This window comes from Eleutherodactylus coqui, chromosome 1 (assembly GCF_035609145.1).
Source record: "Eleutherodactylus coqui strain aEleCoq1 chromosome 1, aEleCoq1.hap1, whole genome shotgun sequence".
NCBI lineage: Eukaryota > Metazoa > Chordata > Amphibia > Anura > Eleutherodactylidae > Eleutherodactylus > Eleutherodactylus coqui.
In genome coordinates this window covers 173,306,300-173,332,315 of record NC_089837.1, presented here as the reverse complement: position 1 = coordinate 173,332,315, position 26,016 = coordinate 173,306,300, and the positions used below count along the sequence as shown (strand labels likewise).

The window sequence follows — 26,016 nt, the reverse complement described above, 5'->3', positions numbered from 1 at the left end:
TGAGGGTGTGGGTGCAGGCCAGGAGACGGTAGTGCCTGTGTCCTGAGAGGGGGGTTGGATCTCAGTGGCAGGTTGGGGCACAGGGGGAGAGGCAGCGGTGCAAACCGGAGGCGGTGAACGGCCTTCGTCCCACCTTGTGGGGTGCTTGGCCATCATATGTCTGCGCATGCTGGTGGTGGCTCCCCGGCTGATCTTGGCGCGACAAAGGTTGCACACCACTGTTCGTCGGTCGTCTGCACTCTCAGTGAAAAACTGCCAGACCTTTGAGCACCTCGGCCTCTGCAGGGTGGCATGGCGCGAGGGGGCGCTTTGGGAAACAGTTGGTGGATTATTCGGTCTGGCCCTGCCTCTACCCCTGGCCACCGCACTGCCTCTTACAACCTGTCCTGCTGCTGCAGTTGCCTCCCCCTCTGAAGACCTGTCCTCAGTAGGCGTAGCAAACCAGGTGGGGTCAGTCACCTCATCGTCCTGCTGCTCTTCCTCCGAATCCTCTGTGCGCTCCTCCCTCGGACTTACTGCAATTACTACTACCTGAGTGATAGACAACTGTGTCTCATCGTCATCGTCCTCCTCACCCACTGAAAGCTCCTGAGACAGTTGCCGAAAGTCCCCAGCCTCCCCCGGGAACTTTCCAAAGGTTGGGCATCGGTCACGACAAACTCCTCCAGTGGGAGAGGATTCGGAACCATTGCTGCCCATTCTGGGCAGGGGCCCGAGAACAGTTCCTGGGAGTCTGCCTGCTCCTCAGAATGTGTCATTGTAATGGAGTGAGGAGGCTGGGAGGAAGGAGGAGCAGCAGCCAGAGGATTCAGAGTTGCAGCAGTGGACGGCGCAGAATTCTGGGTGGTCGATAGATTGCTGGATGCACTTTCTGCCATCCACGATAGGACCTGCTCACACTGCTCATTTTCTAATAAAGGTGTACCGCGTTGACCCATTAATTGTGAGATGAATGTGGGGACGCCAGAAACGTGCCTCTCTCCTAATCCCGCAGCAGTCGGCTGCGATACACCTGGATCAGGAGCTCGGCCTGTGCCCACACCCTGACTTGGGCCTCCGCGTCCTCGCCCGCGTCCACGTCCTCTAGGCCTACCCATACCCCTCAGCATGCTGTATTACCAGTAGTGCAGAAACAGAACGCTGTAATTAAATGTGCCGCTTATTGGCCTGTGGTTGGAGGCTGACTTCTCTTACGGAACGCACAGCAGAGCCAGGAAACAATTTTGCGCAAGCCTGCTGTAACGCTTAGCTGCGTATTAATTAGGACTACTACCCCCAGCAGATAGATACTGTAGGCAGCGTATAATATTATGTATACTGTTTCCCTCTGGCGGGATGACGGCGCTGATGTAACAGAGACAGCAGATCCAGGAAACAATTTTGCGCCAGCCTGCTGTAACGCTTAGCTGCGTATTAATTAGGACTACTACCCCCAGCAGATAGATACTGTAGGCAGCGTATAATATTATGTATACTGTTTCCCTCTGGCGGGATGACGGCGCTGATGTAACAGAGACAGCAGACCCAAGAAACAATTTTGCGCCAGCCTGCTGTAACGCTTAGCTGCGTATTAATTAGGACTACTACCCCCAGCAGATAGATACTGTAGGCAGCGTATAATATTATGTATACTGTTTCCCTCTGGCGGGATGACGGCACTGATGTAACAGAGACAGCAGATCCAGGAAACAATTTTGCGCAAGCCTGCTGTAACGCTTAGCTGCGTATTAATTAGGACTACTACCCCCAGCAGATAGATACTGTAGGCAGCGTATAATATTATGCATATTGTTTCCCTCTGGCGGGATGACGGCGCTGATGTAACAGAGACAGCAGATCCAGGAAACAATTTTGCGCAAGCCTGCTGTAATGCTTAGCTGCGTATTAATTAGGACTACTACCCCCAGCAGACACGCAGTAAACTGAAGACGGTCACAGGCAGCCCAAATATAGTATTTTTCCCCAATTTTTTGGAAAAAGCCCACTGCCTATATAGCCTGAATATCTATTTCCCTGCCTCACCAGTACTGGCCCTATACTCTGTACAATAACTGCTGACTGAGAACGCAATGCTCTGCACGGCCGATATACAAAAAAAAAAAATGTGCAACACTGCAAAAAGCAGCCTCAACAGTACTGCACACGGTCAGATGTGGCCCTAAGAAGGACCGTTGGGGTTCTTGAAGCCTAAAATCACTCCTAACGCTCTCCCTATAGCAGCTCCGGCATCAGCAGCACTTTCCCTGATCTCTGTCAGAATGCATCTGTGGCGAGCCGCGGGAGGGGCCGATTTATATACTCGGGTGACACCTGATCTCGCCAGCCACTCACTGCAGGGGGGTGGTATAGGGCTTGAACATCGCAGGGGGGAGTTGTAATGCCTTCCCTGTCTTTCTGTTGGCCAGAAAAGCGCGCTAACATCTCAGAGATGAAAGTGAAAGTAACTCGAACATCGCGTGGTGCTCGCCTCTAGTAACGAGCATCTCCAACACGCTAATACTCGAACGAGTATCAAGCACGGACGAGTACCTTCGCTCATCTCTACTCCCAACCTCTGAGCTTCTGTCTGTAACTACTGACGTCAATGTACCTGTAATCACCTGTTTTTGCAAAGTTAAACTAAGTAAAGCTTTACCGGGCTTCAACCGTTCCTGAGGACCCGAGGTACAATACACCTGTCCAGTGTTTATTAATCCTCTGTGTATGAATGCCGATGTGTGGAATGATGGCGTCACGAACCTCACAACTACTACCCCCTCATCCTGGGGACTACTGGCCCTATCCTCTGCTGTGGTAAATCCCTCCGCGACTAGGAGTTGGTAAGTGCCACCGTGACAGGTCCACACACTACACCCCCCCCAACTCCTGCCGTATGCGTAGAGAGAAAGCCATTACCCTGAAGTAATACCTTACGATTGGAGTCCATTACATTGGCTCTCCCCCTCTCTCTATACGCTAGGGTGGTTACACATACAGCACCACACGTAGTAAACGCCAAAATGCTGTCCACACGGAAACTGTTCTCATACTTTTGGTGTTCACACCCAACCACATCTTATCTGGCGACTGTGCACTGACAGTTTGGGCTATCACCCAACTGCTTTATCACTACTTACAACCCCTCATGTTCGTTCATTATGAATATCTTGAATAAATATTGGCCCGTTCTTCTACTTATCTTGGAAAAATAATCCCATCTAAACCACACATTAAATTTAGAGGAGCAAGATCTCTGAATACCAGACCAGCACATAACAAACTGAAACAAGCCACAGTCAGAAGAGTATACAGCAGTTCTATGTGGACATAGGAGGTTGCTATAGATGCAATAAAAGTCTGTCTGAATATTGCGGACAAGACAACAAAGTTCACTAGCTACACCTCAAACGACAATCATCGGATCTACATGCTGCACTGTATGCGCCAGCTACAATGTATAGGGCGCACTACACAGTGTTTGAGGTGTAGAATAAAGATACATAGATTTAATGCCACTCACGGTTTCCTAAAACAGCGTTTTTCTGCCTGCAGCGCTTTAACATAGTTGCAACTTTGTTCTATTGCTATTATGGAAAAAACGTCAAATACCTGTAGACACAACGAATAGATTCAGAACCCTCAAGAAGAGAGATACTTTGGATATATAAAGCAACTATAGGCCTGGACAAAGCTTTTTAAAGGGGAAAAGAGAAGGGAAGGAAAAGGAAGAGGGAAAGAATGTTTTTAATAGCACTGTATTTAAATATATGCACACTAAATCATGTCGTCTCTCAAAAACACACAAATATTGTATTGATTGTATTGCATTTATCTCCAGAGATCCATTTACTATACACCTCTCAAAATGACAATTGACCTGTATAAAGGGTCAAGCATTGATTTACAGGAATGCTGCCATCCAATAGCTAGCGCTAAAGAGGTATTGTTCCATCTTCCTTATTGGCATTTAGTTGCATACATCTTTTCCATCTTGTTTAATCAAAAGAAGGATGGAATGTTGGCACAAGTGAGATGCAAGACATTGCCCAAGAAAATGTTCAGGAAGGTTTCCAATTCTTTTATTTATTAAAAAGCATGTAGGTCAAGCAGCACAATAGAAGTCCCAGTCTGAGGAGCTTGTATTGCAATAAACTGGTGCCAGCAGTAACAGACCTTGGCCACAAGATTGAGAAAGAGGAACCGTAGTAGAAAAAATGTTTGCTCACCAAACATTGCTATGTTTGACTCACACTTGAGTGCTTTTCACGACTGACAACAACCCGCATGAGAATAAAGATTTTATTCTACCACAAAGGTGTGCTGTGGTTCATCTATCTTTAGATCTAATCTAAAAGGTAAGCAGAGGAAAATGTATCTCACCCAAAGCAATGTAAAAGTGAAAAACATCATGCATTAAAAAAGCCTAGAGTGATACACTACTTGGAAAGCAGTACAGACTATTAATGGTAGCAATATCAGTGCTCATTAGATAACATCCAGACTATTATGTCAGGTCAGAGATTCTAAATCAGGCGCTTAAAGATAAAGCTACATAGCTCATTGAACTTTGTAACCTCTGGTATTTTATCAGACTGTTCTCTTCTTTTTCACAGTATAATTAAATTAACCCCTTAACGACTGCCCCATCGGAAAACTACGTCCTCAGTAAGTGGGCTTTAATCCTAGAGGACGTAGTTTTATGCATCCTCTTTGGATTAATGCCCACTTGCCTGAGGACGTGACAGCTCCATGCTTTCGGTGCCCGCAGGTAGCCGACAGCATGGAGCTGTCATCCCAGGATGCGGACAGTCCCCCCCCGGCATTGCAATCGGCGCTATCCAATGGATAGCGCCGATCGCAAAAAAGTAAAGAAAAGTGCGTAAAAAGTTAGCTATTCAGCTGCCCTGATGGATCGGATCCATCAGAGCAGCTGAAAATTCTCACCTGGCTTGTCGGCGGTGTCCCCCGGAGATCGGGTCCTCCGGACCCGCCGGCGGTCTTCTGCGCGTGCGCGCCAGACGATGACGTCAGGCGCATGCGCAGAAGCCCGGGGGCCCCTGGCAAATTTGAAATCTCCTGGCTCCCGGCTCCTGAAGGTAGCCGGGAACCAGCTAAAAATCGCAAAAAAGTTTAAAAAAGTTTTTAAAAAAAGTCAGTTTCACCTCCCCTCATGGATCGGATCCATGAGGGGAGGTGCAAATACTCACCTAAGTCCTCCCCGATGTCCCGGGACCCGAATCCCCGTCTGCGCATGCGCACCCGATGATTGACATCGGGCGCGTGCACAGATGGGCTCGAGCCCCGGGAAATTTAAAATCCCTCTGCTCTTGGCTGCTATGTGTAGCCAGGAACAGAGAGATTATACCAGGGACATGATCACTGTTATCCAATGGATGACAGTGATCATGTAAAGTAAAAAAAAAAGTGTAAAAAGTGAAAAAAAAAGTGTAAAAGTAAAAAAAAAAGTGAAAAAAAGTGAAAAAAAGTTTAAAAAAACGGAGGATGAAATGACGTACCTAAGGCCCGCGGATATATCCGCGGACCTTACCCCAGCTTCTGCGCACGCGCCCGTCGCCAAAATGGCGGACGCATGCGCAAAAGCCGTGGATTGCCAGGATAATTTAAAATCTCCCTGCTCCTGGCTACAAAACTTAGCCGAGAGCCTGGAGATTTCACGGGGGGCTGCAGTGAGCGGTTCCTCGTCATGTGTTCGCCGTTATCCAATGGATAATGGCGATCACGTAAAAGTAAAAAAAAGGTGAAGCTCCATCTCCCCTCACCGATGCGATCGGTGAGAGGAGATGAAACTTTTTACCAGAGGTCTCCGTATTTGCACCCCGACGCGATCTTCCTCCGTGAACTTTTCCGGATCCTGCGCATGCGACCGCCGGCAAAACAGTGAACACATGCGTAGAAGTCGGGGAGCACAGGAAATTTAAAATTTCCTTGCTCCCAGCGACCAATGGTCGCTGAGAGCCTGGAGCAGTGACGGGTGGCCTCGTTGAGCGGTCCCCGATCACGTGATAAAAAGGTAGCGATCTACCTTAGGCCGGTCTCACATGACCGGATAGGAATTACGGATTCCGCATGCGTCTGATCCGCGGTAATACGCAGATCAATCGCATTGGATTACACAATTCCGTTCACATTAGCGGGTCAGAATTGCGTAATCCACTCGCAGAAAAGAGAACGCAGCAGGCTCTATTTTACAGCGGATATCTGCAACATAGACCCCATTGTGCTCCATGGTCGCGGATATACCCGCAGCCCATACGCAACTACATTGTATACGGGCTGCGGGTACCTGCATCATCGCTAAGCGACGGTGCGGGAAATACAAACAAAAAAAAGGTGTACTGCGAATGACCGCCCGTGTGAGTAGGCAGTTATGCGCAGTACAAAAGGCGGCCGTACACAGGGACACAGCCGGGCTCACAGCTGGGATCCGCTGCGGGCCTCCGCAAGCGGATTCCACCTACGGCTGCATGAGCCCGGCGTTATTCAGACCGCTACCTGTAATACGCAATTTACAAGACGCCCTGGGAACGCTCGCCTTCCTGCAGTTCCAGGAGCAGCTTGTTGAGCATCTTCTGTGCGAGACCGAAGCACCTCATCAAGCTTACGGAGACTCACAGAGCGCCACTTTTTACACCCTATACCCACCACTGAGGTCAAGAAATGACCCCCAAAAAGCATGAGAGGAGGGGGGATACCCGGTTTTATTGCCCCATGTACCCATCCCAACCAGCCTCCGTAATTACCCCTGTCTTCGGAAATACCACACAGTTCACATTATTACTTTTATCTAAGATTTGGGGAACGACGAAAAGGGCGCGGAGTGTGTGTGTGTGGGTTGGGGATTTTTAGGGAGTCAATTTTTATTCCGTACAAATGAACAATGGGGCCTGGGATTTATTCAGTTGTGCCCTGCAATCCAACGGGTGTTCCCTCCATTATGGGCCTAGCCATGTGTCCTGTAAGCAGATTAGGGCCACAATGGGTATGTTTTTGAACACGGGACAAACGGGGGTATCCATTTTGGGGTGAATGTCTTCATTCCTATGTACACTGTACAAAAAAAACTGTTTTTAAATTGACAAAATTGCCAAAAAAATGAAAATCGGAATTGTTTCCTTCTGCTTTGCTTAGATTTATTCAAATACAGTGGGGTCAAAATACGCAATACACCCCTAGATGAATTCATTAAGGGGTCTAGTTTTTAAAATGGGGTCATTTGAGGGGGTTCTTTATCGTTTTGGACGCTCAATGGCTCTACAAGTGGGCAATGGGGCCTGGAATTTATCCCGTTGTACCCTGAAATCAAACGGGTGTTCCTTCCATTATAGGCCTAGCCATGTGTCCTTTAAGTAGATTAGGGCCACAAGGGGTATGGTTCTGAACACGGGACAAACAGGGGTATCCATTTTGGGGTGAAAGTCTTCATTCCTATGTGTGCTGTACAAAAAAAACTGTTTTTAAATTGATACAAATGCCAAAAAAATGAAAATTGTAATTTTTTTTCCTACTGCTTTGCTTAGATTTATTCAAAAATTGTAGGGTAAAAATACACAGTACACCCCTAGATTAATTCGATAAGGGGTCTAGTGTTTAAAATGGGGTTATTTGTTGGGGTTCTCTGTCGTTTTGACCGCTCAAGGGCTCTACAAGTAGGCAATGGGGCCTAAATCACCTTCATGCTAAATTTCTGTTCTGAAAGCCACCAACTACTTCTTTCGTTTTGGGCCCCGTTGTGCATCCAGACAAAAGATTAGGGCAACAATGGGTATGTCTCTGAACACGGGACAAACAGGGGTATCCATTTTGGGGTGCAAGTCTTCATTCATATGTGTGCTGTACCAAAAAAGCAGTTTTTAAAACGACAGAATTGCCAAAAAAATGAAAATCAATTTTTTTCCTTTTGCTTTGCTTGAATTCATTCAAAAACTGTGGGGTCAAAATGGGCAGTACACCCCTAGATAAATTCTTTAAGGGGTCTAGTTTTCAAAATGGGGTCACTTGTGGGGGTTCTCTTTGGTTTTGGCCGCTCAAGAGCTCTACAAAAGTGCTATGGGGCCTAAAACGCCTTCAAGGAAAATGTATGTTCTGAAAGCCACCGACTACTCCTTTCATTTTGGGCCCCGTTGTGCATCCACACATATGATTAGGGCCACAATGGGTATGCCTCTGAACACGGGACAAACAGGGGTATCCATTTTGGGGTGCAAGTCTTCATTCATGTGTGTGCTGTACCAAAAAAGCAGTTTTTAAAACGACAGAATTGCCAAAAAAACGAAAATCACATTTTTTTCCTTTTGCTTTGCTTGAATTCATTCAAAAACTGTGGCGTCAAAATGGGCAGTACATCCCTAGATAAATTCGTTAAGGGGTCTAGTTTTCAGAATGGGGTCACTTGTGGGGGTTCTCTTTGGTTTTGGCCGCTCAAGAGCTCTACAAAAGTGCTATGGGCCCAAAACGCCTTCAAGCAAAATTTATGTTCTGAAAGATACCGACTACTCCTTTCATTTTGGGTCCCGTTGTGCATCCAGACATAGGATTAGGGCCACAATGGGTATGTTTCTGAACACGGGAGAAACAGGGGTATCCATTTTGGGGTGTAAATCCTCATTTTCTTGGGCAATATAGGAAAAAAATATGTCTTTAAAATGACATATTTGCAAAACTATGAAATTTTATTTTTTCTCCTCTAAATTGAATTAATTCCTGAAAAAAACTGGTAGGGTCAAAATACTCATGACACCCCTCAGTGAATACATTAAGGGGTGTAGTTTTTAAAATTGGGTCATTTGGGGGGGGTATCTATTATTCTGACACTCATGAGCCTTTGCAAACTTGGCTTGGTGCAGGAAAACAAAGTGTTCCTCAAAATGCTGAAAAGTAATGTTAAATTTGTACGTCCTATAAATGGTTAAAAAAAACACAAAACTTTTTCAAGTGTGCATTCAGAATAAAGTAAACAGATGGAAATATATATCTTATCAAAAATTTGTACTGTATGTTTGGACATATTTGAGATGTTACAGTTGAAAATTAAAAAAAAATTACAATTTTTTCAAAATGTTTCCAATATTGGTACTTTTAATAAATATACACAAATTATATCGGTCTCTTTTTACAACCAAAATGAAGTACAACATGTGGCGAAAAAACAATGTCAGAATCACTTGGATATGTAAAGCCTTTACGGAGTTATGTTAAGTTGAACGACGCATGTCAGATTTCCAAAATTTGGCTCCGTCACTAAGGCGCAAACAGGCTTTGTCACTAAGGGGTTAAATAGGTTTTCTGAGTAAAGGGCCATTTAGACACAACAATTATTGCTCAAAAGATGTCTTTTGAGAGACTTTTGAGCGATAATTTTTATGTCATTTGCAGCGCAAGATGATCGCTCAAACGTTGAGCTATCACCTTGTGCTCCGAGCGGAGGATGTAGAAGACAAGTGAGTGCTGCGAGCAGAGGATGCAGAAGACAAGCAGAGTGTCCCCACTTGTCTTCTGCATCCAACTGTTATACAGCCGGGCGCTCCGAGTGGGGTATGGAGAACAGAGCTGGACCTCTCTGTTCTTCATACGCAGCCTGTCAGGGAGCGGGATACAGCTGAAACAATAGTATCAGCTGTATCCCACTGTAATTCCATGATAAGGCTCATTGTTGTCTTTCATTATGCTGAAAGACTACGATGAGCGACAGCAAAACGAAACTGCACTATGCAAGTGCAGTTACACACAACGATTATCACTCAAAAGATGGCTTTTGTTGTGTCTAAATGGGCCTTTATATATTTTTCTAAACTTCAGGCAATTCTTAAAAACAATAAAAGAACATACATGTACTTACCAGCTCCGCACCTCGCTGCTCCAGTACTGCCTCGGAGGTTCTCCCCTGCATATTCCTGGTATACAGATGTCCTTGAAAGTTTGTAAACTCTTCTATATTTCTGCTTCTGTTTGACCTAAAACTACATCAGATTTTCACACAAATCCTGAAAGTAGATAAAGAGCATGAAATCAAACAAGTGAATCAAAATTATTAGACTTTGTCATTTATTTTTTAAGGAAAATGATCCACTATCACATGTCTTTGAGTTGCAAACGTATGTGAACCTTTAGGATTAGCAGATAATTTGAATATGAAATTAGCTGTTTTCAATCACTGGGATGCAAACCAGGTTTAAGTGGATGACCTGTTTTATTTAAATAACACGGATTTATCTAGTCTGATCTTCACAACACATTTGTGGAAGAGTATGATGGCATTAATAAATGTGTTGTGAAGATCAGACTAGATAGATCCTGTTATTTAAATTTTGTGAGGACGCCAGAAGAAGAGTTGTTGATGGTTATCGGGGTGGAAAAGGTTACTAAACCATCTCTAAAGAATTTGGGCTCCACCATCCATAGTCAGACAGATTGCATACAAATGGAGGAAATTCAAAACCATTATTACTCTCCCCAGGAGTGATGGACCAATAAATCTCATGTCAAAAGCAAGGCGTATAATAATCTATAAGGTCACAAAGGGACCCAAGGTAACTGCTATGCAACTAATGGCTTTAATCACATTAGTTAATGTTCATGAGTCAACTATCAGGGTGATACTGAACAACAATGGCGTGCATGGCAGGACTGCAAGAAGAAAGCTGCTGCTCTCCAAAAAGAACATTACTGCCCATCCATCGTTTATTATAGCCTCCTGGCTTCTCCAGGTGATTTTTTGGAAGTGTTTTGTGGATGGATGAGACCAAGATAGAACTTTTCACCTTAAAGGAGAACTGTTAATTTTTGGGAAAAGAAGAGCACTGCATTACAGCATAAACCTCATAGATCTGGGAAACAGTGATAATAGTATCATGGTTTGGGCCTGTTTTGTGGCATCTGGCCCAGGACAGCTTGCCATAATTGATGAAACAATGAATTCTAAATTACACCAGCAAATTCTAAAGGAAAATGTCTGGACGACTGTCCCTGGGCTAAATCTCAAGGGATCGTGGGTCATGCAGCAAGACAATGACCCAAAGGACATGAGTCATTCCACAAAAGAATGGTTAAAAAAGAATAAAGCTAAACTTTTGGAATGGCCAAGTTTAAATTCTTACCTTAATCCTATAGAAATATTGTGGAAGGACCTGAAGCAAGCCGTTCATAGGAGAAATCCCACCAACATAACAGAGTTGAAGCTGTTTTGTATGGAGAAGTGGGCTAAACTTCCTCCAAGCAGATGTGCAGGACTAATCAACGATTACTAGAAAGATTTAGTTGAAGTTATTGTGGCATAAGGGGTTCACACCAGATGCTGAAACCAAAGGTTCACATATTTTTGCTAATCACAGACATGTAATAGTGGATCATTTTCCTCGATAAATAAATTACCAAGTTTATTATTTTTGACTTATTTGTTTCGCTTTATCTACTTTTAAGACTTGTTTGAAAATCTAACGTAGTTTTAGGTCAAATATTAGCAAAAATATGGGAAATTCTGATTATTCACAAACTTTCAAGTACCACTGTAAATAGGAGGGGAAGCATCATAGGTTTATTTGTTCAGCCTGTTCCCACCTTGTTGTGGTCTCTGTTCAGGAGCCCTGTTGACACCATCCTGAGCCTACAGAAATTAGCTCCGTGTATAGATACACAGGCCCAGCGAAAAGCTGATTAATGGGAATATCTGGCTGCAGACCCCCGCTGTTCTACAATTGGTGGCCCTCAGTAGTTTACAAATAGACAGCCCCTTTAAGGCCACATGGCAGATTTGTGTCTACAGAGCCTCTACCACATCTCACGTCACTCCAGTGTTTCAGTACTCTAGCTCTGTCCAGTATCGTATTCGAAAAATATTCTTCCCTAGGAGAAATGCTTCTGTGGGAGAATACCACCAAGTGACATAATCTAAAGGAACATAGTACAATTTGATTATGGATTCAACAGAGGAATAACCTTTGAATGCATGTGCATGAAATACTATTTTCAGCAAAATTCTGTACTCAGTAGAGTCAGCTGCTGGAGATGTTCCCAGTGTACTTTGAATTGTTGAGAAAAAAAGCAAAAATCTTTCGTGCTTATCTGAATTATTAATGTCCTAACTGTTGTGTCAGTCAGGGTTAAATATGGTCTGACACGAAGGTGTATGGCCTGACATTATCAACATAATGAACCATGGTCTACGTTTAATCTGTTTCATCCTGTGGTAATTCAGAGTTTAAAGTACATTTTTGTGTAAAAGGTACAGTACATCAGTACAAAAGCTCGAGTTTGCAGTTTGTGCGCAATAGAATTTATTTACGTTCGTATGCACAGATATAATTATGTCGGTCATCAAAAACAATAACTGAGACTTAAAAAATTAAGAATTAAAAATTTCTGCATGCTGATTTTATATATGTGTACGTGGGGGTGCTGATAAGTCTTCGGCTTTAACCAGAAAGAAATGAGATAGGAAGATGAAACTTTACATTTGTTCCACATACACTCCACTGATGTCAGCACACTTGTTACATCAGTATTCCAAGTTCTGTAAGCCTTGCAAAAAGAAGGATTTCGGTTGTGCCTCAAACCAGTCATCCGTAACAGCCATGGCATCAGAAATGGTGTGAAATTTGGTGCCCTTGAGGTGTTTCTTCAGGTTTGGAAACAGATGATAGTCGGAGGGAGCTAGATCTGGTGAATAAGGTGGGTGGTAAACCAGCTGGAAGCCTAGCTTCACCAGTTTTGCCGTGGTCACTTGTGCAGTGTGAGTGGAGGCGTTGTCTTGCAGGAACAAGATTTCTTTGGACAGCTTGCCGCGCCTTTTGGCCTTCAGAGCTGCCTTCAATTGGTCCAAAAGTTCAATGTAATATCTTGCATTGATGGTGGAACTATTTTGAAGGTAGTCCACTAGCAAAACGTCCTCCTTATCCCATAACAGAGACGCCATCAACTTAGTGGCTGATTTTTGCACCTTGAACTTCTTTGGGTGAGGAGAAGCACTGTGCCTCCACTCTTTTGACTGCTCCTTGGTTTCAGGGTCATACAAATAAATGCAGGTCTCATCCATAGTGACCAGTCAATCCAGGAAGTTCTTATCAGTCCGGAAACGCTGACAAATGGACCGGGAAGTTTTCACTTGCATGCTTTTCTGATCTGTTGTCAAACATTTGGGGACCCACTTTGCAGATAGATTCTTAATGTTCAAATGTTCATGGATGATGACACAAACACGTTCACGAGAAATCCCCATGATGTCTGCTATTCCTTTAGCTGAAACTGGCCGATTCTCCAGTATGAGGTTGTGCACAGCATCGACGATCTCCGGAACAATAACCTCTCTCGGTCGTCCAGGACGTTCCTCATCATTGGTGCTGAAGTGGCCCCTTTTTACATTTGGCAACCCAGTTCTTAACTGTAAAATATGAAGGGCACTGATCCGCCAATGTCTGCGACATATCACCATGAATATCCTTCGCAGACGTTCCTTGCAGAAGCAAGAATTTTATCACTCCCCTGCTCTCATTTGCTGTGAATATCGCCTTAGACTTCGCCATTTTGTCTTCCCGCTTGCCTAGATCACTGTTGCCATAAGCTACAAACACAACATTTTGAAAACATATATTAGACACATAAGGCTTCCATGTGATGTAACATTCGTTACCCCAGAAACAAAAAAAGAACACAAAGCCAAAGACTTATCAGCAGCCCCTCGTATGTATATATATATATATATATATATATATATATATGCATGCCTCTTCGGATCTATTTCATTATGCCTGAGGAAGGACCCTGAGTAGGTTTGAAAGCTCACTATAACATCATGTATTTTAGTTAGCCGTTAAAAGGTATCATATCTACAAGATTACTTGGTTTCTCTTACTGGGAACAATCGATTTTAAAGAAAACTTGTCAACAACTTTGAGCCTTATAAACTATGTTAGAGGGCTGAAAGGTGAGAGAACTGGGAGTTCAGGGAGTGCCCCGTTCCTGCGCTGTGTCCCCACGAATTTGACACACATGGTATTTGTTTTCAGATAGCTCTGTGCACATGCTCTCCACTAGAGATGAATGAGAGAAAGCATGCACTTTGCTGTCTGGAAAGAGTCACACTGTCAGCACATGCCAAATACGCAGGGGCACAGTGCAAAAGCGGGGCACCAGGTGAGTATGAAACATAGCTCCACGGACTTCATGTTCCCTCACTTGTGATTAGAAAATCCTTTTAAGGTATTGACTGAAGTTAAGCTTAAAGTGGCCTCCGGGCCTGAAGAGACAAAGATGGTCACTCCGGCTTCTCTCACTGCTGATGTATACTGTGCACGAGTACGCATCATTAGTTCAACACACTACAAACACTACACCTGCTTTCATTAACTAGTCCTTTCCACATGAGCAGCGCTGACTAGTCGAAGCAGCATGTAGTATTTTAGACTACCAATGTGTACTATGCACACTGTGCATCAGGCAGTCAGAGAAGTGGTTCGGCCATCTTTGTTTATCCAGGACTGGAGGGTCGATTTAAAAGTCACCTACAGAAGCTGAAGCCTTAGCCTGTTCTAGTACTACTTATTCACAAATAGATGTATAAAAAAGTACAGCGCCCCCAAATGGGAAAAAAACTAAACAGTGGATGTGCAAAAACAGACTCATCTGATGTAGTGGGGTCACCCCTGCGCCTGCGGGATGCAACACAACACCCAACAGCCTGGCTTTCTGTAAATATCCTCAATAGATGGCTGAGGATCCTTATCCAATGTAGGTCAGCCAACTGGGAGAGCGTCAGTTGCAGCTGTCCAATCCAGTGCAGTGGTGCAGGATAATAAGTAGAATGAAGAAACAAAAAGAGGCACAAAGCGCTCAAGGACAATCCTCCAATGAAAACTAATTAGTGAGTGAGAAGACTGAATGGTAAATTACTTACTTGACCCAGGAGACGTGTAGGCCCATTAGGACCTCTGTCAACTCCTTGTGTTCAGAAAGGCAATATCCAAATAATATAGTCTGAAGCAACGAGAACCGACAAATCAAGTGGTGAAGTCTTGGCCGCGTGTTTATTGGTAGGAACACTGGCTAGCATAACGTGTGGTTTGATACTAATGCCTTCGAGATGTCTAAGAACATCCGTTGAGTCCCTGATGTATGATGGAAGGGGAGTTACGAAAGGACATAAAATTTTGTTGATGTAAATACTTGCATTTTGGGTAATATTATTGATTCCGTATACTATCGGTCTGCCTCTTAGTGGATTAGTCCTTTTATGGATTTTTGGTAAAGTATAAAAGGTCGTGACCTGAGGAGACATTGGTAGCATAATTGCCGGGAGAAGAAGGAAACAGAGAACTTGGACACTTGATTATCCAGATACCTCGAGAATCCTCCCTGTTGCACCACTCTGACTTGTTCTTTCTGTACCAAGACTGTTTATGTGGATTTGAGTTCAAGAGTTTACAGTAAACGAGCGGAACCGACCGTTCCCAGTTCTTGTTCAGAAAGTTACCCTCTGTGTGGACTACTTTATTGCGTCTGAGAGATCCGCCACAGAGGACGGAACAGTGGAGTCACGAGTGACAACTGGACTTGAGGTAACCCCCAATTACTACCCCTGTGATCTCCCCCAGCGGTAACATGGTTGGGTCCTGAGCTACCCCCAGGGGAGGAGATGGTAGAGCCACCCGTGACAAGGCCTTTCTCTACCCCATTGTCTCCTTGGCTGTGGGTCCACTCCTCGGACACTGCACCAATACTATATGAGCAACTTCTATCCTCACCTTCTGCCTTCTTCCCCTCTGCCTTGTAGATTGTAAACCCTTGTGGGCAGTGTCCTGTATGGGTCTATTCCAGTTTCCTCATTTAGTTGATATTTTTGACCGTGTTCTTTTTTTCATATCTAATACATATAAATCCCTGTTTTCAAATGTACCGTGCCCTGGAGTTAATGACATTTTAAAATATTTAATAATATATAATGGAGTATTATCCAAAGCAAGCATTACATAACCTTGCAGAATGAAAATGGTTGGATGTTCATGCATAATAATAAACAGGATTTTTTCTACACTAAACAGATTAAATGTGAGCTGAAGAATAATGGAAAAGAATGAGAAAAATACATTTAATCCACTCTTTTCCTTATGACTGCATTGTTTCATAAGTAGGAATAACTTTCTAATGTAGCCAGTGCAACTGATTGTAGCCTGGTGCTGCCAAGCACTGACACATCAAGCTGGTAATAAGTAATGCCCTTTGAACAAACTCAGGGGCACATTTACTAATTCTGATTTGTAATTCTAGTGTAACATAGTGTAACAAATTCACAAACATAGGACACCCCTGTTTATTTGCATGAACTACAACTTAAATGGTCATTGCAATTTAAGACAACTTTGTGGTGCCCTTACATGAACATCATTAGTGTTCATGGTCTTTCTAATACCGGACACATGAACTGCTCTTGCAGCATTCTTTCTCAGGTTTCTCAGGACTGCCCTTTGAGCTTTAGGAGTGATCTTAACAGGGCACCTACTCCTGGTGAGAGTACAACATTCCTCGTCGGAGTTCATCTATGCAGTAATGGAGGCGGGTGCCAAGAAGAGATCTCCTGCCTGCTACGCCTCTATTCTCTGAAAGACTATAGTCTGTGTGGAAGCACAGGAGTGATAGTCTGCGGGACGGTCATCCCATTTAAGGCTACCTTAACTGACCCCTTTTTTTTTTCTTAAAAGAAAAGATTTGTCAGTAACTAGACTTTGTGTGCCCTTATTTAATCCTTTAGTGCCCGGGTCCTTTTTCCTTTTTCATTCTTGTTTTTCATCGCTTTATTCCAAGACCTATAACTTTTTATTTTTTCATTGACAAAACTGTATGAGGGCTTGTTTTTTTTGCGAAGATGTATTTTTTAATGGTATCATTTAATGTAAAGTATAATGTATTGAAAAACTTTATTAGGGGGCGTGTCTTGTATTTAGGGCATTCATGGTGGTTCAGTACTGGTGGTTCAGTACAATTACAATGAACCTAAAGTTTTATAGTTTTTCTTTTGTCTTACAACAAAAAAAATCTAAAACTTAAAAAAAAAATGCTTCTTGTCACTACATTCTGACCCCATAGCTTATTTTTATTTCCAATGACAGCTGCAGCAGGAGGATTGCTTCTTCCCTGAAGTGATGCGAGGCTGTTTTAACCCTTTAGTGACCGCCCATATGTGTTTTTACCTCTTGGGTTTGTGGGTTTTAGACCCCAGGGCCGTAAAAACATGCTCCCCCCGCAGACTAAAGCTTCAGGGGCTGTGAGCGTGACAGCTCCGTGATATCGGAGGTACAATGGATAATAATGATCACATAAAAGTAAATAAAAAGTCAAATAAAGTTAAAGTTTCAGCTCTCCTCACGGATCCATGAGGAGAGCTGAAACTACTCACCTCCGTGATGTTCTGTGGCGATCTGGTCCTGAAAGGACCAGCCACTAACTTCTGCGCATGTGCGCCAAAGGAAAAAGGGTGACACATGCGCAGAAGATGGGATTGGCCTGGAAGATTTGAAATCTCCTGGCTCCCTGCCTATATAAAACTTATAAAACATCCCAGGGAACGCTCACCTTCCTGCTGTTCCAGGAGCAGTTTGTTGAGCGTCTTCTGTGTGAGATCACCACACCTCAGCAAGCTTATGGAGCCTCACAGAGCACCACTTTCTATACCCCATCCCTGCCACTGACGTAAAAAAAAATATCCCCCCCAAAAAATGTCAGGTTTGCAGCAAGCATGGGAGGAGGAGGGATACCCGGTTTTATTGACCCATGTGCCCATCCCAACCAGGCCCCCGTAATTACCCCTGTTTAAAGACATACCACACAGTTCTACATTATTAATTTTATCTAATATATAGAGAATCCCGAAAAAAGGGGGGGGGGGTTCTTTTTTTAGGGAGTCAATTTTCTTTCTGCACAAGTGTGCAATGGGGCCTGGAATTTATTCAGTTGTGCCCTGAAATCCAATGGGCATTCCCTCCATTATAGGCCTAACCATGTGTCCTGTAAGCAGATTGGGGCTACAATGCTAAACACAGAAGAACTAGTGCTATAAAATTTGGGGTGCATCTCCACAGTTTTCCTTGCCTGAAACAAAGAAAACTGTCATGAAAGTGACAAATGTGTGGAAAAAAATGAAATTTTATTTATTTTTCACTTGCTTAATTTTTTTTTGAAAAAAAATGTGGTCAGAATGCTCAATACACTCCTAGATAAATGGGCTAAGGGGTTTAGCTGGTTACACCTAAGGCTGGTTTCACACGGGCATATATGCACACATATTTGATTGTGCAAAATGAGCGTGCACAATACAGAGAGAATAAAGCCCAATGATTTCAATAGATTCATTCGCATTTCTGCATGTTGCGCGTTCATATCAGTCGTGCAAAAAAAAGAATATGTTCTATTTTTCTACCTATTTGTGCACCAAATGTCCCCATAGAAGTTAATTGGGGATTGCACAAATGTGGCAAGGAAATGAGTGAAACACTGCATAATTCCGCTTAAAAAAAAAAAAAACACGTCTGAAACTCATTACACAAATTAGTTATTTCAATGGGTGCATCTATGTGCCTTAACACAAATAAACATGCACTGCAGGCAAAAAAAAGTTCAGCAAATTATGCAGAAAAAAAGCCTCATTCAGTGCGCAAATACATTGTGCTGAGGCGCGTGCAATTGTGCAAACACTCATGTGAAGCCAGCCTAAGGCTGCCTCTCCATGGGCGATGATCCGCGGGCGATCACGCTCTGTAAAGCTTTCCATAGGCTAACTATGGAAAGCGCAGCACCCGACGTCCTCAAGCGAAGAATCACAGCGATTCTCTGCTCGCAGGATTTAAATCCCAGCATGCTGTGATTGCCACGATTCTCCAAAGCGAGCCGATCTGCTAAGATAGGCTCACCGTGGAGACCTGTCAATGCTCCCCCATCCTCTCCCGCGGCGCAATATCGCTAGCGATATTCAGTCATGGCCGTTGACAGGGGGCCTAAGAGTTTGTTATTAGATTGTGTTTGCCTACAATTCTTTAGATAATATACTAACCAAATATTGTTTTAGTAATCAGTACAGAAATCCAGGCAATTCGAAAGGATTCACTTATTTGTCCTTGCAACTCTATATAGCGTCTGCTAAATTTTAGCATTAAAGATCAAGGTGAGTTGTAGAAAATTAAAAGTTGCTGAAGCAGGCATGATATTTTTAAATGAGCAGGTGCAGCCATTGGGAACCTGGCACTACGTGCAGGAGAATAGCAGCAAAGGTGATTGAGGCTAAGGCCCCATCCCATGGACCGAAATTCCGCAGCGAGATTCCGCACGGAATTTCTGCAGTTGCACACTGCCATAGGATTGCATGCTTGCGAGCAATTCTATGCAGACAGTCGCGATTTTGATCCCAGAAAATCCACGCAATAACAAAATCACGGCATGTCCTATTTCTGTGCGAGCCTCGCTAAGCTAAGCAGCTAAGCTATAAACAGCTAAGCGTAGCAATAATATTTGGAATGAAGCTTGAACTATACTTAAAAAATTGGGACGCCTATACAATCAGTGGCTTCTACCGGTACTAAGTCATTCCACATTTGCATAAGCATTAGATAAAATTCCATTGGAAAGGATGGCTTTGTTCCATAGAATCGTCATATCAGATATACCCTTGGCCCATCCTAGGCTGTGTCTTTAGACTACCCACTCACTGGAAAAATATCTAAAATTTAACTTTTATTAAATCTACTAACATCTGAAAAAAGCTGAGCAAATACCAAAACTACTACTATATCAATAACACAGGATAGCATTCCTGCTGCCTAATGCACAATACTGCAGGCAAACTATCTCCCTACTAAAAGTGCTTTAAACAAGAATTGACACCACTTGCTCTAATATTCAAAACAGATGTGGATCCAATCAATGACCAGTGGGCCACTGCCACAAGATAAGCGTAGGTATAAAACGAAAAAAACTGTTAAGCCCCCAAATTCACAAGGGAGCAGTGTAAAATCTATGAGGTCAGTTATGACCCATAAACACTGTATAAAAACCAATAATGCTAATCTGAGTAAAGAGCCAGAGGGGAACACACGCCAGAATGATTTGGTGTCTCAAATATTATCAATCATATTAGAACATAACTATTTTCTCTTCGTTGGTAAGTTCTACCACTGGCTCAGAGGTACAGCGATGGTGAGCCCTTGCGCCCCCACCTATGCAAATTTGAACGTGGGCTGGTTGGAAGAGAGATATGTATTCATTGATGCCAATGACATGTGACATCAAATATTTCCCTCTGGCTTAGATATATTGATGACATTTTAATTCTCTGGACAGCATCTAGATATACAGCAATACACCACCTAGCTAAGTCTTGGAACATGATGCTTTCAAAATAAACAAATATATTACAGTAAGAACATATTATTTTGGCAATGGAGTGTAGACATTATACTTGGAAAAGATGATGTACATCCTTATTTATCGTAAGACAGTCAATCCAAGCTAGAAGTGTTGGTTATGTACACCTAATGTGATGTGCAGTACATATAAATAACCTTACTGGCATGTATCCAATATAAACTTTTTATCCACTCATGTTTGTTACCCTTTTATTAACTCCATTATGTTTGTAATGTCCTTAGCAGGCTTGTCTAAGTACATTACAAACACAATGAACACAATTGAAAAGTTATCTCTAGTCAAGTGACAGAACTGTATACCAGACTTCACTGTTTGCCTTTTCATTTCTACATACTCTTACCACAATCTCTTTTATACAAAGTCATTTATTCTACAATATATCTATCCACATTCAAACATCCAGTCCTTGACATAACTGCCTATCTTTTGGCACTCCAAGAGTGTCCATAATTGCTAAAATGAACTGAGTATGGGGAATCTCTTGGAAATTTATTTACCAGCTACAAATATTATTAATTGAACCCCCCTGGGTTACCTCTTCTGTCACTTGGATATTTAACTCATCCCAGCTCATCTGCAGCTATGTATCTTATTCCCCGTATTATATACTTTAAACCTTAGAATAAACCTTTAAATACAAAACCTTCCTTTAGGTCTTTTAATTCATTAATCTAGAATTCCATTAATCCAGAATTCCAGCAGTCTGTCTGTCAGGGCACATAGGGTTACTGAGAACAGCCACATTTTAGTTGAAGTGTATATGTCTGCAGTGTAGTGTGTGGGTGGGGAACAGCGTAGCAATTTTAACTCATAAATTCTTTGTCCTGTCTGTGAATCTTCTAACAACAGATAGAATATTATAAACACAGACACAAGTCTACAGGAGTCTATAAAAGTGCATTTACACACACAGATGATTACTCAAAATTCGTCAGAAACTGACAGTTCTGAGCGATCATTTTGCATGGGTACTAATGGGCTAAAGCAGCCCCTTAGTACTTCATTGGATGTATTTAGAGAACAGCGGGTGGTCTGTTCTATAAATACTTCACTATTGTTCTCCAGTGGGACAGTGGCTGTTAACAGCTGTTAAAGAATGTTATCAGCTGTTATCAGCGTTGCCTGCAGAGAACTCAGCATGCAGTCTGTCTTATCTTATCGTCCTGAGGAACGAAGATTTCATGTGGACCTGAAGTCAGCGATGGACGAAAAGTGCATAGTAAGTACACGATGGGCGCACATTTACATGCAGCGATTATCGCTCAAAAGGTAGTTTTTGAGCGAATTTTGAGCGATTATCGTTGTGTCTAAAAGGGCCTTTAATGTCTGCACCTTAATAGAACAAATACACTCAGAACAGCCAGGTTAAGTCATCGTCTTTGTATCACAATCTCACACTGAGAACACAGTTAATTCAAGCATGTACCATAATATAAACTGGTTAATGATATGGCAAGTAAAATAGTACCTAAAAACTGTACCTCCCCAAGAAAGCAGGCAAAAGCAAACACCTGTAAGGAACAATGGTCTTATCTTACCACGTGGACTTGTGTTTGCCTGGTGTCCACTATCTAGTAACCTTGACCGTTCTTACAACATTTCACTCACCCACATTCTTCAGCAGAAATTTCGGAATAATCCCTTAATTTAGGTGATACTCAAGGTGTATCAAAGCATCATCAGCTAAGTATGCCGAATTGTCTTTACGTTGGAGCACGCATGGAGCAATCATGTGTTCCAAAGCCCTTTTTTTAAAAAAAAGCTCATTCACCAGAGTTATTAATATAAAAATTAGAACAATAGAGCTATCATAAGTGGACACCACCCTATGTTACATCTCTGCAGTGTTAAAAAGAAGAAATCCTTCTAAAAAGTTTGATAATAGCTAATATGACGCTTGCATACATTATCATTTGATAAGAAGTACATTGCTTTTGGCTGTCTTAGTTCTGGAGACAAAATTTATCTTTATTGGTGGAATGTTAATTAGTCTACACATTAATTTAATTGCTTAGCAGGACACACTGGTTTTCTTTTATTTTTGCTATTCTTGTGCTATTACAGGGACCTGTGTGTCCGCTTTTGTTGATTGTCTCCCAGGGTGGGTATTACCATCCCTGAGGTTTTTGTTGTTCTTCAATTAAAAAGAGATTGTTTAAAAAAAGTACAAAAATGCAAGCTATAATGACTACATATGTACTCCAGGAAATGCTCATTCCCCTCATGTCCCGCGAAAGCAAGTGGGGGTATACACTTCTGTATGGCCATATTAATGCACTTTGTAATATACATCGTGCATTAAATATGAGCCATACTGAAGTTATTCACTTACCTGCTCCGTTGTTAGCGTCCTCGTCTCCATGGAGCCGTCTAATTTCAGCGTCTAATCGCCCGATTAGACGCGCTTGCGCAGTCCGGTCTTCTCCCTGGTGAATGGGGCCGCTCGTGCCGGAGAGCTGCTCCTCGTAGCTCCGCCCCGTCACGTGTGCCGATTCCAGTCAATCAGGAGGCTGGAATCGGCAATGGAACGCACAGAGCCCACGGTGCACCATGGGAGAAGACCTGCGGTCCACCGTGGGTGAAGATCCCGGCGGCCATCTTAGCAAGGTAAGGAAGAAGTCGCCACAGCGCGGGGATTCGGGTAAGTACTATCCATTTGTTTTTTTAACACATGCATCGGGTTTGTCTCACGCCGAACGGGGGGCCTATTGAATAAAAAAAAAAAAGGTTCCGCGCGGGACAACCCCTTTAATTTTTCGCAGGGGGCAATGGAAAAAAGCTAATTCAACGTTGTAGTTTGGGAATGAAGTGACAGCTGCAAATTCAGTATTCTTTCCCTCACCTCAAATGGTTGTAGCTTCAGTTCTGTTGTGGTTACAGATATGCTTTTGCACAAATTAAAATAAGACCAAATGCATGCCTGTAGCCACAATAGAACTGGAGTTATAGCCATTTGCAATAGAATATTCTTTATTCATTCAAAACTGTAATGTCTTTTTCCAGTTGTATGAACAGAAGTCGGGGTAATCCATAGGAGGTTTAAGGGATTTTCTTATTAAGGCCACCTGCAGACGGCTGGGTCGGATCTGGCAACGAGAATTCTCGCCGCGGGACCCGACCCGAGTGCCTGCAGAGAGCAGCGCATACTCACCCGTGCCCCGCAGCCGACGCATGCGCAGACCAGAGCCGGCGGCGGGTGAGTGCTGTTTCTGAAATAGAACATGCCGCGGTTTGTTTGCCGCACGAGATTTCGCGCGGCCAAACCGCGGCCATCTGCGCAGGATTGCGACCTAAAACAATTTCTGGCCATATACATTACTAAGACATGTGGACATCATACAGGGGGATCCCAAGCTCTGTACCCCCTCTATGAGCCTAAACAGAGAGCTACTCTGTACAAATGGATCCCATATTGGTGGACTTGAGCAATTCTCATATTACGTAGTTAGCCATTCATCTGAATGGCTGAATGTACTACTACGTTTCCCCTGTTGCAGCTGCTGCAGCGTGAATGAGTAGCCAATAGCAATTCCCCACCCCAATAATCAGCTATTTGTTGGGGGTCTCAAGAGCTCTGTTAGGTTGGCTACCCTTGTCTGCCGCCCTCTTGCTTTTCTGGGCAGATACGGGCATCGCTCTGCTCCTCCTATATGATTGGGCGCATAGCTGTGTACTTTCCATCAGCACTGTAAAGGTTAATTTTCCACAGTGCTCTCAGCCCAGCAGCAGGATAATAGGTTATTGCCCTCCTATTTAGCTGAGCTGGGAATCCTCCTCCTTGCCTAAGTATTGGTGTGTTTGTCTCAGTCACCTAGCAAAGGTCTTCTGCTTCTGACTCCTTTGTCTGCCCTGATTCTGTGACTTATTAGCTGAATTACGATTGTACTCTGCCTGCCCTGACATTGGACCGGACTCTGATTGTAGTTCAGACTGTTTTGCGGTGCTTTGCACTGGTGTCTCTGACTCCAGTAGGAGCAGGAGGTAGCGGCCTGCTTGGTTTCCTGCAGTGAAGACCAGATCCCTGTACAGGGGTTGAAGGGTAAAAACTAGGGATCCGTCAGGATAATGTCCTTAGGATTAGCCCAAAGCCAAACCGGTTAGTTGGCACAGTGGGTCTACACTCACTGTCCATAACAGTATACTCAGGCCATGGAGCCCGCTAATGCATCCCATAGGGGACTCTTAGAATTGTTCCAAGGGATGGCTTAACAGTGTGAACGCCAGGAGCAAATATTGTCGTACTTGTACAATGTAAACACCCGCCTGAACTCCATAACAACTATCGCAGCAGCACTGCAGCCCTCTGCAGCAGCCGCAACTCCGGTACTGTCCCCACAGGTAGCCTCTATGGCAGGAACCGGCCCTTGGTTATCTGTCCTTCCACATTATTAAGGAGATCCTAAGCAATGCAGTGGATTCATTAATCAGTGTTCTTTACACTTCAAACTATTGTCTCACCTATTCCCTACTGACCGTGCTAAGGTGGCTTTCATGATGTCTCACGTTTCCAGACAGGCACCGGCCTGGATAAACCCTCTCTGGGAGACAGACGATCCTGTAGTCAATAGCCTAAGTATGTTTGTGAAGAGGTTCTAGGGGTTTTTTGATAAGCCTGGTCGTACAACTTCGGCTGCCTCCTCCCTATTGTGTCTACATCATGGCAGTCTCACTGTGGGCAAATATGCCATTCAATCCCGAATCCTGGCCTTGGAGTTGGACTGGAATAATGAGGCCCTGGTAGTAGCGTTTTGGGAAGGCCTGGCAAGTCGCATTAAGGATGAATTGGCTGGTCGTGAGATTCTGTCTTCTCTGGACATCTTGATCTCTCTGGCTTCAAAAATAGATCTTCATTTCCAGGAAAGGATCAAAGAGGTGCCCTAGGAGAGGAGATCTATCTGACTGCCACCCAAGTTCTGGAAGCCGCTTTCTACCTCTCCGACTAACTCCATGGCTATTGGTCCAGAGCCCATGCAGATCGATAGGCTCAAGCTAACAGAGGAAGAGCACATGTTCAGACGTTCCACAAATCTGTGTATGTAGTGTGGAGTCAAAATGCATTACGTCTGTACCTGTCCTCTTAAGCCAGGAAACTCCCGAGCCTAGGGTCAGTGGGAGAGGCTAGCCTAGGTGAAGGTCAGTCCTCTCCATGATTAAGCTTACCCATGCCTTTGTCTGCCTCAAGTACTCAGTTCATGGTATTGGCTTTCCTGGATTCTAGTTTGCAGGGAACTTCTTGCATCAGGCCGTGGTAGAACGCTACCAAATTCCTGTTCGACGGCTTGAAAGACGTGTTGTGTTGACATTTGTTGATGGAAGTTCCCTTTCTGAGGTCATTCATTTTGTCACAGAGCCTCTGGGTTTAAAAGTGTTGGAGGCGTTCTCTACTCAGAGAGGATTTCCTTGCTGGTCATTCCTAGGTCCACCAGTTTCCTGTTGTTGGGTCTGCCTTGGCTTTGTCTGCATAATCTCACCTTAGATTGGAGGTCTGGGGAGGTTTTACGTTGGGGGGTCTAAGTGCCTACTTCCTATACAGTCTTTTGACGCCTCCTCGTGCTTCAGAACCCTCATGGCCTGCCGGAAGCCTACTACAGTTTTCGTGATGTCTTCGACAAGAGA

General features: G+C 43.7%; 1 long non-coding RNA gene across 1 annotated transcript in view; it reads right to left on the bottom strand.

Moving 5' to 3' along the window:
• Window positions 1-26,016, bottom strand: part of LOC136628165 (uncharacterized) — a 115,496-nt gene that overhangs the window by 54,937 nt on the left and 34,543 nt on the right. The window contains exon 2 of the long non-coding RNA XR_010792858.1: window positions 9,836-9,980. This is a non-coding gene — a long non-coding RNA (uncharacterized lncRNA). The remainder of the gene's footprint in view (window positions 1-9,835; window positions 9,981-26,016) is intronic.